Source organism: Pseudorca crassidens, chromosome 19, assembly GCF_039906515.1.
Source record: "Pseudorca crassidens isolate mPseCra1 chromosome 19, mPseCra1.hap1, whole genome shotgun sequence".
In the NCBI taxonomy this organism is placed as follows: domain Eukaryota; kingdom Metazoa; phylum Chordata; class Mammalia; order Artiodactyla; family Delphinidae; genus Pseudorca; species Pseudorca crassidens.
In genome coordinates this window covers 52,770,629-52,783,041 of record NC_090314.1, presented here as the reverse complement: position 1 = coordinate 52,783,041, position 12,413 = coordinate 52,770,629, and positions in this window count along the sequence as shown.

The following is a 12,413-nucleotide window of genomic DNA, read 5'->3' as shown; positions in this document are numbered from 1 at the left end:
GAGTGGAGGGCCCAGACACAGGAGGAAGGGTGGTCCCCACAGTGCAGGGGAGGGGTCTGTGCAGACCAGACAGCAGACGCCCTCCTCAAGGAAGGCATGAATTGACTCATTTGAGAAACATTTTCAGCTGTGCAGGAGTAAACAGCAGTCCTGATCGTTCAACAAAAGGTTGGCCCCCCAGGGCCTGAGGGGTGTTGGGCGGGGGTCCATCTCAATGCATCCCCCAGCCAGAGAGCCCCACCCAGTGAGGCTGCAGCCCCGAGGGCTTTCCAGGAACCCTACCAATTTGGGGGGGGTGCTGTTTTTCCTCCACCTCTAGGACCCCCTGGGGAGTGACCCCCTCAGCTGGGATTGGGGACCCTGATGAGGGGACCCTAGGTCAGGGCAGATAAGCATGGGGCATGGGGCTGTGACCAGTGTGACCAGCACTCACCAACCCCCCCCACCCCCACCCCACCACCGCCACCCCCCACCACCACCACCCACCCCCGCTGGCGTGTCAGGAGCTGCGGGCCATTTTCACATATGCACAGACAACACTGCCAGCCCACCCACTCTGGGGCTGTCCCGGGCCAGCCCTGACCACGCCCCTTTCCTCCGAGAGAACAGAGGGGCAAAACCCCTCCCTGGGATGCAAAAGGACAGGCCAGGGCCCAGAGCATGGGGACCGAGGCCAGGCGAGGCTTGACAGTCTCTTCCCTTGGCCCCTTCCGAGCCCAGCAAGCGAGAGTGGTTAGAGCGAGACTCCTGAGCCGGCCGCCTGGGGCCGCAAGGCGTTGGGACAAACAGTCTGAGTGCCCAGGTTCAGCTGCGCCTGAAGGCAGGCGACCTAGCCCTTGGATTCTCCGTCCGTGCGTCAGCAGCCCCCACTTTGTGCAGGTGAGTTGCACAAAGTGCAGCCCTCCAGCTGCTCAGGAGGGAAGCCCAATTCCAAGGGCTGCAGCAGGGAGAGGGAGCGAGTAGGTCCAGAGGAGGCCTTGGGACCAAGACGAGTGACAGAAGAGGTCTGAGAAGGGAATGCCTGCGGACCAGGGTTTCTGGCTCAGAGCCCCTCTGTCGGGGGGAAAGGGGGCAGAGACCCCCTGTGGGCATGGAAGACCCGTCTTCAGTACCTTCGGTTACGTGCTGCAGCAGAGTCCACGCAGGACCTGGGCCAGAGCAGGGAAGAGGATAGGTGAGGAGCACAGCTGGTGGCCAGGAGGGCCGGAAGCTGGAGCCGGACTGTGGCAGAGGCTAAACCCTGAGGGGCCTAGACAGGGTCTGCATTGTCTGCTGGACAACGGGACACACCGAAGGCTCTAGGCAGAGTCCGAAATCAGATTGAGACCACTCCCTCTGTGACCCCAGAGTCAGAGTTACAGGGGCTTGTCCAGCACCTGAGGGAGGAGTTGACACCAGAGACTCTAAGGGCCTGGGGTGGGGGCAGGTGCACAGTTTTAGGCTGGGGGGTAAGGGGGCCCTGAGGGCCAGAAACCAGGGAGGGGTGCCAATGGGCCCAGGAATGTGGGCAGGTGGGGGTGAGCTGGGAGGCAGGTGACTACTGGGTCACAGCAAGTGAGGACCACAGCAGGATTAGGTGAGCCCCCAGGGGTCCATCCCCAGCGGCCCCATCTCCTCCTCCCTTCCCCCACCCACCCCCTCTTCCCACCTTAACTCAGACAGGGTGGCCCTTGCCTTCCAGAACCTCCTGCCTCCCAGAATAGGGCCTGGGCAAGGGACGGCGGTGGGCACGTGAGGCTGCAGAGCCCCAAGGGTTAAACACACGGGACTACACTTGAATCAAGACAAACGAGCCATTATGTGAAACGCTGAAGCAAGATAAGTGATGGCATTGGGTGAGTGAGATCAATAAAAGTGATGTTTTATCAGGTAGAAATGACAATCTGGCTGATCACAATTTGTTTTTAATACCACAAACCAACCGGGGACAGGGGTTGAAATGTTCGTGCCTGGTTGGGGCGAGGTGGCTGGGGGCTGGGTGGGGAGCTCAGACCCAGGCCAGGGATGGGGGAGCTCGACTCTGCAGCCTAGCCATTAAGAGGTCACCTGGGCACTCAGCCAGCCAAAGGCTGATGACCAGCCAGGCCCTGGGCGGCCTCCTGAGTCTGTGCAGAGGCCCTACCAGGTTAGGAGGGACCCACCTCTGGGGCCCCTGAGTGAGGAAGTGGACCAGGGCAGCACCAAATAGGGTGACCCTAAGGGCTCCCTGGCTCCCAGAGAGAAGCTGGAGTCCGGACCTCCAACCTCCATGCCCCCGCCCTCTGCTGCCACCCACCCCATTCCCCAGGGCTCCCGGTGACAAGCTAGCACCCCTTCCAAGCCATTTCTGCTCTAAAAGTCAGGCCACCTTCTGAGATCCAGGACAGTGACGAGAGCAGGGCTGCTCGGTGCACAAGGTCCAGGCAGACAGACAGGCTAGGGATCACCAAGGTGAGGCCCCACTCAGCGCGGCCTCCGGGACCAGAGTGCCACTAGCAGGGGCGAGAAGAGGCCCGAGTGACTCGGGCCTCTGGAGAGAAGGACGGGAGGAAGCGGGCTGGGCAAGGTGGCCGGTGGGAGCGCAGAGTCCTAGTCTGTGAACCGGGTCCCTGACGCTTGCCCGCTTATGGGAACGGGGTGAGGTTCATGGGAGATAGCAAGGGATTTCTGGATCCACATGTGGGCAGAGCCCTTTCTGTGGGCCACACGCCACTGCCCAGGTAGGAAGAGAGTGACCGTCAGGGCCCTGGGCCGGGCGCCTCACACTGTCTGCCACGCCACCCCTCTATGCCCTCCTGGCTGGCAGTGACAAGGCTCAGTGTGGGGACACACGCAGGCCCCGGGCTGGACATAGTGGAGCTGGATTCCACCCACTGTCTGCCTCAGGGGCCTGGCTCTCCCCCACTTGGGGATGCCTCAACACCCAGGAAGCTGCCCCAGCAACTCCACCAAGGAGCCCCCGGCCTCCCCAGGGGCTTGGCTGGGGGTTGATGGGGCTCCCCTCTGGCTGCCCTGGGGGCACTGCCTACCCTCCCCAACAAATACTCACGGAGCCATCTAGATGTCAGATATGCATCCACTTGCTGCCCTATGTGAGAGGGGATGCCTGGTGGGTCCCCAAAGCCACACTTCCCTCCCTCCGCGCTATCCTGGGACCCCAGGGCCCCCGTGCAGCCCCCAGCCCAGCCCTGAAGATGGCAGGAGCGTGGGGGCTGCTGGGAACAGCGCTCTGGGACAAAGAGGACCCGAGGGAGAGAAACGGGGTGAGCAGAGGGACCGAGGGTGGGAGCGCTCTGAGCAGCAAACTGGGCTGGGGGCCAATGTTCCTCCTTCCTGCCTGGCCCCCTTCCACCTACCGGCTGCCCCTTCGCCAGGCTCCAGCTCCCAGAACTCAGCCTGACAGGTGCGCTGCTCATTTGTCAAACTCTGTGTCCTTCTGAGGCCAGCCCAGGCCCCAGGGACAGCCTCCACCAGATCTGCCAGGGACCAGCCCCCTGGGAGCTGTGGTGCTGGACGGTGGTGTGGGCCCTGACGGACAGCATGGGGCACCTTCCTTCACCCCCCTCACCAGGAGCCCAGACCAGCTCTGGTGAGAACAGAAAGCAGGTCGGTTACTCAAGGCATGGCAGATTCGGTCACATCTAGATAGGCTGGCCAGCACAGCGCGAGGCCGCTGCAGGACATGGAAACCAAGGCCATAAACCGAACAGCCTGGGAGGGGCAGGCCCCTGAGTTGTCCGGCTCCCTGACTCCACATTCTGCTGTCTTAACGCCCCCTCCTCAGAGGTTCCTGTCCCCTCCCCACACCCTCACGAGACCTGGGAGGGCCCAGTTCAGGCAGAAAGAGGACAGGCTGGTCTCCAAACTACTCCTCTGTGTTTGGTGCCATATTGAAGGAATCGAGTCTGGAGCCAGAGCTCTCCGGGCCTTACATCAGCTCTGAAGTTCAGACACGTTTCAACTTGTCTTCGGCCTACTCGAATCTCGACGGCTGGGGAGAAGGCCCTCCCCAAGAGGAAGAAGCAGCGTCTAGAACCAGCCATCTCGGAAGAGCAGTCGAAGAATTGTCCTGTTACTTTGCTGACCGAGAGTGAGCAACTCAGAACCGAGAGAAGGGCTTGGAACAAGCTTGCCACACAGCTGTGGGCACCTAATGCCACTGCAGAGCTTGGCAAAGCTTTTATTTTCTTAGGTTCCAAGTTCCCCTGACAGCATCCTTTGCTCCCTTCCTCTCCTTAAACTGAGCTTTCAGGCGCTCTCCGTCGCAAGCCACCCCAGCTCAGGGTCAGCGGGGCCTACTCGAATGAGTTTCCCATCTGACTGTGGGGCTCCGGAGGCAGACTGCATCCATCTTCAGAAAGAAAAGGCAAGAGACTGACCCAGCACCCTACGCTTGCTGGGCCAATGACTATTGTTCGGGGAAAAACTTCACCAGTCCTAACTCCCTCGATGGAGGACAGGGGCCCCTGGTGATACCCAGGGCTAGCGGGAGAACAGCCAACGCCTCCCGCCCTTTCCAAACATCCTAGAATCAGCCATCCTGCCCATAAGAGAAGGACATGGCCTACATCATTTCTCAACTCCCGCAGATGTGATCTGTTCCTGGCAAGAGCACAACTTGTTTCCATCTGTCCACTCATCCATCCATCCGTCTATTATTTCAACAAGTATGTGCTGAAGACCTACTGTGTGCTGGGCCCTGTGCCAGGCACCAGAATGAAGCGTCAAGGGCATTACCCCAAATCCCCGCCCTCCAAGAGCTTGAGCTCAACAGGGAAGAAGGCTGGCACAGAAACCACGGCATCCAGTGAACTCAGAAGCTGTGCAGGGCCCTCCTTAGCACAGAGCAGCTGCAGGGCCGAGAAATCCAGGTCAAGGACCCGGTGCGGGGGAGGGGAGCTCCTCTCCCAGGAAACTCAGCCCCTGACAGAAGTGCTTCTAGGGGCATCCACAGCTGCTTCCTTTAACTGGTTTAATCTGAAGAAAAAAATTACAGCTGAAGCAGCTTTCAGGGGACGGCAGGACTAGGGGTTTGCTGGGTGGGAACCATCTTCCACTGGCATCACCCCAGAAAACAGTGACACGGAGAACAACTCTAGGCCTGAGTTCTCAGCTCTGGGGTAGCCTGGCCCTGAGGCCAGCAGAAGCTCTGCTCTTCCTGAGCCTGGGAGTGGAGACTGGGGCTCCACTGAGGAAAAGCGCTCCAGATGGCAGTGGGGTGGGCTAAACCCAAGGCCTCCCACAGCCCCTCTGCCCCAAGGTTCCCAGCAGTCAGGAGCCTCAGGCTCCCCAGTCCTACCCGCAGTGATGGAATGGTCCAGAGGCCTCCTCACAATTTGGTTTGCTAAGAGGGGAAAGTTAAAGCCACCCTTTTTTTTTTTTTAAGGGCAGAGTACTTTTTATTTTATTTATTTATTTGGCTGTGTTGGGTCTTCGTTGCTGCGTGTGGGCTTTCTCTAGTTGCGGCGAGCAGGGGCTACTCTTCATTGCGGTGCGCGGGCTTCTCATTGCAGTGGTTTCTCTTGTTGCGGAGCACAGGCTCTAGGCGCGCAGGCTTCAGTAGTTGTGGCGCATGAGCTTAGTTGCTCCACGGCATGTGGTATCTTCCTGGACCTAGGGCTCGAACCCGTGTCCCCTGCATTGGCAGGCGGATTCTTAACCACTGAGCAACCAAGGAAGTCCCTATTTGGGAGCTTTTGAACAAGTTTAAGATCTTGCCCCTTGTCAGGAAATCTGTTTTCACTTATAAAAAACAGACTCGGGGGCCACCGGTGAGCAGGGGGAGTGTCAGGAGACTCCACACTGACAGGGCAATTATATTTTTCTCCACCAGGTCCTTCAGCCGACCCCTCTGATCCTGGGCAAAGCATCCCGGCCCTGGGGCTCCCCAAGTTTCCTGCAATGTCTCCCTTCTTGGGGTGCCCGTTGGACGCAGGCTGGAAGTGGGTGTGGAGGGACCCAGCAAGAAGGGGACACTAGCCCACTGCCAAGGACAGGACAGCGCCAGGGCAGCCTCTGCTCAAGCCACCAAAAATTCCGTGGGATCAGCAGGGAAACCACGCCGCCCAGCCCCACGGGACTCCCTCCTGAGGCCACCCGTGCATGCTGAAAGCCAAAGCACTTGGAGGCTGCCCAAGGCCACTGTCCCAGGGGCCCAGAAGCCCCTGGCCTAGCAGGAAGAGCCTCCTCTGCAGTCCACACCCAGACGACCAGGGAGAACTGCATCACACAGCACATATGAGGTCACGCGGGCAGCCAGGCCACGCTCTAGTCATATAACCTCAGCCTAGCCAATCAGGGTGCTTCTGCCACAGTGGTTGGTTTGGAAGTGTGTATGTGACCCAAGCTGAGCCAATCAGGGTCTAATCCTGGGATTCTCAGGTGAGCTGGAGATGTAAGCACAGCCCTGCTTCGAAAGCCAGGTGGGGTGCATGAGCCCACGGTAACGCAGGTGAAGCCTCTATCTCCTGGCTTGGACCAGCCTCCTGCAGAACCAACCCCTGACCTGATCTGGCCACTGGATAAGAAACAGGACGCCCAGTTTAATTCGACTTTCAGATAAACAAATAACTTCTAGTAGAAGTATGGTCCATGCAGTAATAGGGGTATACTTATACTAAAAATTATTCAATGTTTGTCTGAGATTTAAATTTAACCCAACATCCTGGGACTTCCCTGGCGGTCCAGTGGTTAAGACTCCGTGCTTCCACTGCAGGGGGCACAAGTTGGATCCCCGGTCAGGGAACTAAGGTCCTGCATACCGCGTGGCACCATCAAAAAAAAAATTTTTTTTTAAATAAATAAATAATAAATTTAACCCGACATCATATATTTATTTGCTACTGCGGGACAATGGGTTGAACTTGAAACCCAACTGTTCAATATAAACTGGGTGCTCCCCAGCCCACCTGGCCATAAGCAGGTGTACCCAGCAGCTGTCCGTCATGGGACAGGAAGGGTGCACACAGAGGAGGCCAGGAAAACCCTGAAGGAACAGGAGCCACTGGAGCCTCTGCTCCTGACTAAAACCCATGGCCTCCGTGGAGCCCTATGGTCTGCTGACTAAGGAAGAAGAGCCCAGTTCTGGCAGGGGGAGGACACCGCCCTCCAGCCCAAATGAGGGGCTAATGCCAGGGTTGGGGTGTGTGCTGGGACTAAGAGGGGCAGCTCCCATGTCCTCCCCTCTCTGCCTGTGCTCCTCTCCAGCACCAAGGGCACATCAGTCATCCAGAGCTTGGCCACCTGCCTCCAGTCCCTGCCTTGCCTCCTATGCTCTGGGAAGATGGGGGCAAGGGGGGTGGTTATGGCCACTCCTGTGTCCTACTTAAAGAGTAGGGGGACAGCCTTGGGCATCTCGGGGAAGGAAGTGATGGGAGCTTCATGGTCTTGAGCCCCCTTCACCAGATGGGTGGAAGTTTGCAAAGTTCTTAGCAGGGTCTGTTTCTCTTGGCCTGTGTCCCAGCTATGGACCCTTGGACAAGCCACTTTCCTGCCTGAGACCTACTTTTCCTGTCTGTGAAAATGAGATGAAATGTGAGGCCAACAGGACAGCTCATTGGTGGAGACTCCTGCATGCTCTGTGTACCCCATGGTCTCTGAGCTGCTGGGCCTAAACAATGACACTATCTGCAGGGAGGAACAGAGGTACAGTCCACTGGTCATTTCTTGTCTTCAGCATCATCTCCTCGTTTCCAGTTACCAGAAGAGGCAGAGACTGTGTTGCTCCAATATCTGTCTTCCCCTTTTTCCTCAGTAATAGGACCACACTTGTAACTGGGCACCTGGCTGTCCAGAGTCAAGATCACATTTCCCAACTTCCCTTGCAGCTATTCTGAGTTCTGGGCAATGAGGGTGAACAGCAACATCATGTGCAATGGGATGTGTCCTTAACATAGGGGCTGTGCTCTTCTTTGTCCTTTCTCCTTTCCTGCTGGTTAGAATGTACATGTGATGGCTGGAGCTTGAGCAGCCATCTTGGATCATGAGGAGGAAGCTACATTTGAGAACAGTAGAGCAACAAGACAGAAGGAGAAGGAGCCTGGGTTCCTTCTGTGGAGGAACTGTGGATGACTCTGGAGCCTCCAAAGCTGCCCTGGAGGCTTTATGTGAAAGAGAAAGAAATCTCTCCATTGTTTTAAGTCACTGTTATTTTGGAGTTTCTGTGGAAATGAAATCTAATCCTCACTGAGTGTTGGATCTGGTTCACTCCACCACCCATCTCTCGGGCTCTCCTTTTCTTGCTGCTTCTCTGTCAGTGCTGAGGACTTCCACTTCCACCTCCTGCTGCCATTCCCTCCCAGACCCCCCACCCCCATTCTGCTGGGACACCTCTTTTAAGAGTCCCTCGGGCAATGTGATCTCTGATGTGGTTCATTCTCAGTCCTGACGTCACTACCAGTTCGGGCCCTCTCACAGCACAGAGCGCTCATCACAGCCTGTAATTATGTATTTATTGTGGATTTCCTTGATTGCCTGCTTCCCAGGACTGTCATTAATGTGAGCGCAGGGCCCCTGCCTGTGTGGGTTCAACATTATGTCCCTGTGCCCAGCTCAGGGCCTGGGCACAAGTGTGCACCAGGTGGGTGCTGGCCCTGCTGACACCACTGTCCTCCCCACCCCCACTCCTCAGCACCCACAGCCCCTACTGCTTCCCACCGTCCTCCCTTGCCCTCCCTCCCCCAATGCCCAGAGTTCCCTCCACAGCTCTCCTTGCTCTGCACCAGTCCTGATCTTGCACTGGATCTCCAAGCCCCAGGGCCTTCCAGCTATCCACACCAGCCACATTTCAGTTTCTGAGTTCTGGTTTCAGAGGTGAGGAAAGAATTGACACTGGAACTCCAGAAGATCCAGTGCTTACTGGTGGTGTGGCTTCACTTCTCAGGCCCTCCCCCTCTTCCTGTCCTATCAATGGGATAATACCACCCCCACCCAGGTAAGCATCCTATTTACAGGGGCATTAGGAAGATGAGGAGGTGGAACATGTTCCCCCAAACCCCAATGGCTAACAGTAAAAGACAGACAATCTCAAGTGCTGACATAGGCGTGGGGCTACCAGAAATCACCCACACCGCTGGTAAGAGAGGCGGTCAGGACTGACATTTAGAGAACTGGTGGCATCCACTAAAGTTAAATATTGCCTCCTCAGCAACCCCGCTGCCAGACACAAACTCAGAAGATGTGCACTAGAATGTTCACAGCAGCACTGTTTGCAAACTTTGGCGATTTATTTGCATGTCCATTAACAGGAGACTGGGCGAATAAACTGGCATGCCCATACAACAGGATACAACCCGGCAGTGCAAAAGAACACAGCACGGACACACCCAGCATGGGAGAAAGGAACGAGGCCAGCCTCAGGACAGGCGGTGTGGCTCCATTAACAGGAATATAAAGATCAGGCAAAACTTATCTCTAGGGGGCACTTCTGGGGTTTGGGATGAGAGGGGGCACCACGGAGCCTCTGGTGGGCAGTTATCTGGGTGGGATGGTGGTTGCATGGTGAACACAAATGGAAAGTCCATCCACCCGTAAATCTGAGATTGGTGTTCTCACCTCAGGATTTTTAGATGAACTGATTGATTGATTGATTTTTTAAAAATAAATTTGTTTATTTGGGGCTATGTTGGGTCTTCGTCGCTGCACGTGGGCTTTCTCTAGTTGTGGAGAGCTGGGGCTACTCTTCATTGCGGTGTGCTGGCTTCTCACTGCGGTGGCTTCTCTTGTTGCAGAGCACGGGATCTAGGCGCCAGGGCTTCAGTACTTGTGGCACGTGGGCTCAGTAGTTGTGGCGCACGGGCTTAGTTGCTCCGCAGCATGTGGGATCCTCCCAGACCAGGACTCGAACCCGTGTCCCCTACATTGGCAGGAGGATTCTTAACCACTGCGCCACCAGGGAAGTCCCTGATTGATTTTTAATTTTCTTTTTTTGGCCACACCACGCAGCATGCAGAAATTCCAAGACCAGGGATCGAACCCGTGCCCCTGCAGTGGAAGTGCGGAGTCTTAACCACTGGACCACCAGGGAAGTCCATAGATGAATTTCTAAAAAGAGGAGGCATGGTCTGGGGACACAGAACATGGGTCCACAGGACAGTCTTGTCACTGTAACCCCCCAGACCAGCCCTCATTCCTCCTCCTCCTCTATCCCCTCTTCTGTTCAGGACTCGCTGGTCTCCCGCCCTGAGGCTCTGGACTCTGCACAGTCCCCCAGCCAAGCCCCACACTCCCAGCAGCCGTGTGCTTCTGTGCTCTCATGCTCCTTCCGATCCGTTCTCTCTCTTTGACCTTGACAGGCACCACCACACTGGCCTCCCTGGCCTTGGGTCGGGGCTGTTCTGACAGAGCCAAGGGCACATGCACATCCTGACCCTGCACGCCAGAAGGTGCTCGTGCTCTTAAGGACACACCCTCCCCACTCCTGAGCAGTATCCCGTCCACCTGCCCTGGCTTCCTTCCACACAGTGGGAGAACCCAGGTCTGAAACTGGCACTCCTGATTCCAGGCCATCAGATCCCAACTTCTGATCTTGGCCAAGTCAGGGATGGCAAATCGGTCATCTTATGTCATCTTATGTGCCAGCTGAGATTGATTAGAGGGCTGCCCAGAGAATGTGCTGATTAGAGGGCTGCCCGGAGAATGTGTTGAGAAGGATTCTGAGGCCACCTCTGGGCTCCTCAGAAAAGAGTGGCTGATGGATTAGTGACATCTGCCATATGTGATGGAGGAATGCAAGGCAACCTTGCTGTCCCTGAGGGCCATCTTCACTGCCCCCCATACAGGCTCCTTGAATCCCACCAAACCCACCACCTCCCTGACAACAACGAATGCTTACAATGACAGCGCACGTGTATCTATTGAGCCCATAATTACCAAGTACAAGACTGCTAAGCACATCACGTAGATTCTCTTTCAACCTGCCTGATAATCCTGTTATTACGACCATATGACAGGTGGGAAACCAAGGTGGGGGTACCTGGTCCGGGTCCCCTGACTCCCACGTAGTGGGGTGTGCACACAGCCAGACTCCCCAGAGCCACATCCTTGGACCTCGAGGTTTCACCTCTGTGCCCTGTGCCTTTCTTCACCTTCTCCAGTGCTCCAACTCCCACCTGCCCTTCAAAGCCACCTCAAGCGCCACCTCCTTCCCTCATCTCCATTCTGCAAGGAGTCCCCTCCCTCCCGAACCTCCCAGGGGTCCTTGGCTCGGGGCGCCTCATCCTGAATTTGTTCTGGCTGTATCTGTTGGACCATGAACACACCTGGAACACATCCTTTCCTCCTTGGAGCCTCCTGGGGCTGAGACCTGGCCTGGCAGAGAAAGGCCCCCTGAAAAGATGTATTGAGTGCATAAACGCTCCCTGCCTCAGAGGGAAGCCTGTCAGACCTCGCCAAGGCAAAACACATGGGCCATCCATCTCCAGTGTGTGCTGAGCACCTGTGGATGGGTGCAGGCACCAGGAGGAGACAACAGTGAGCAAGACCAGTCCCTGCCCCTGGAACTTACGGTCCCAACAGTGCCCTGTGACAACTGCTTATGGAAACGGAGCATCAGGGAGAGCTCCTGGAGGAGGAGGAGGCGCTTGAACTGCACGGCCCACGTGCACTGACAGGCATGCTCCACATCCACTGCTCTGTCTCTGTGTTCAACTCACCACTTGCATGTTGTCTTCCCACTCCTGAAAGGCTTGGAATGGTTCTGCACCAGGGAGGGAGGGGCTCAGCCCAACACTGGCCCCTTCATTTCTCAACTACCTCTGCACAGGATTACACAGGGGTTTCACTTACATCCTATGTCACTGCCTACAAAACAGCAATGTTTCTAAGATGCTTTTATTCACACTTCAGAACAGGTGCTGGACACCTCCTCATTTCTCTGCCCCAGCTGCCCTACCTTGTGGCTTGAGGCTGACCTGTGGGCACAGTGTTAATAGGAATTCAGCCAAAAAGGAGCCTGCAGATGAGAGGAGCAGGCAGGAGGAAAGTGAGGTCGGTATATATATCACCAGGCTCCTCCCAACCAGGTTGCTGTGTCCCTCCTTCCAAGGTCAGGACTCATGCTGGATGGGCCTCTCCTATGGCTACAGCTACCCTTCAGTTCAAAGCGGTAATAGCTCCCCTTTGTTGCTGGCCCTGGGCTGCACCACCTCTCCTTTAATTCATTCATTTTCCATTTATTCAACTCTCCTCAAATACCCTGTCTGAGGGTGCCATAAAAATGTAAGACTAAGACCACGTCAATTGCCCATAAAGAACACTTTTGTATGTTCCACTTGGAGTAGCTCAGAGGGGAGACTAATGGAAACTAGGGGGAGGTTAGCCTCCAAGCCTCCCCTGGGGCCACCGCTGTTTGTGTCCCCAGGATAACAGCAGGAGGTGTCAATAACTGACTCAATGAATGAATGAATTGATCCCACCTGGTCCCTCCACCACCAACA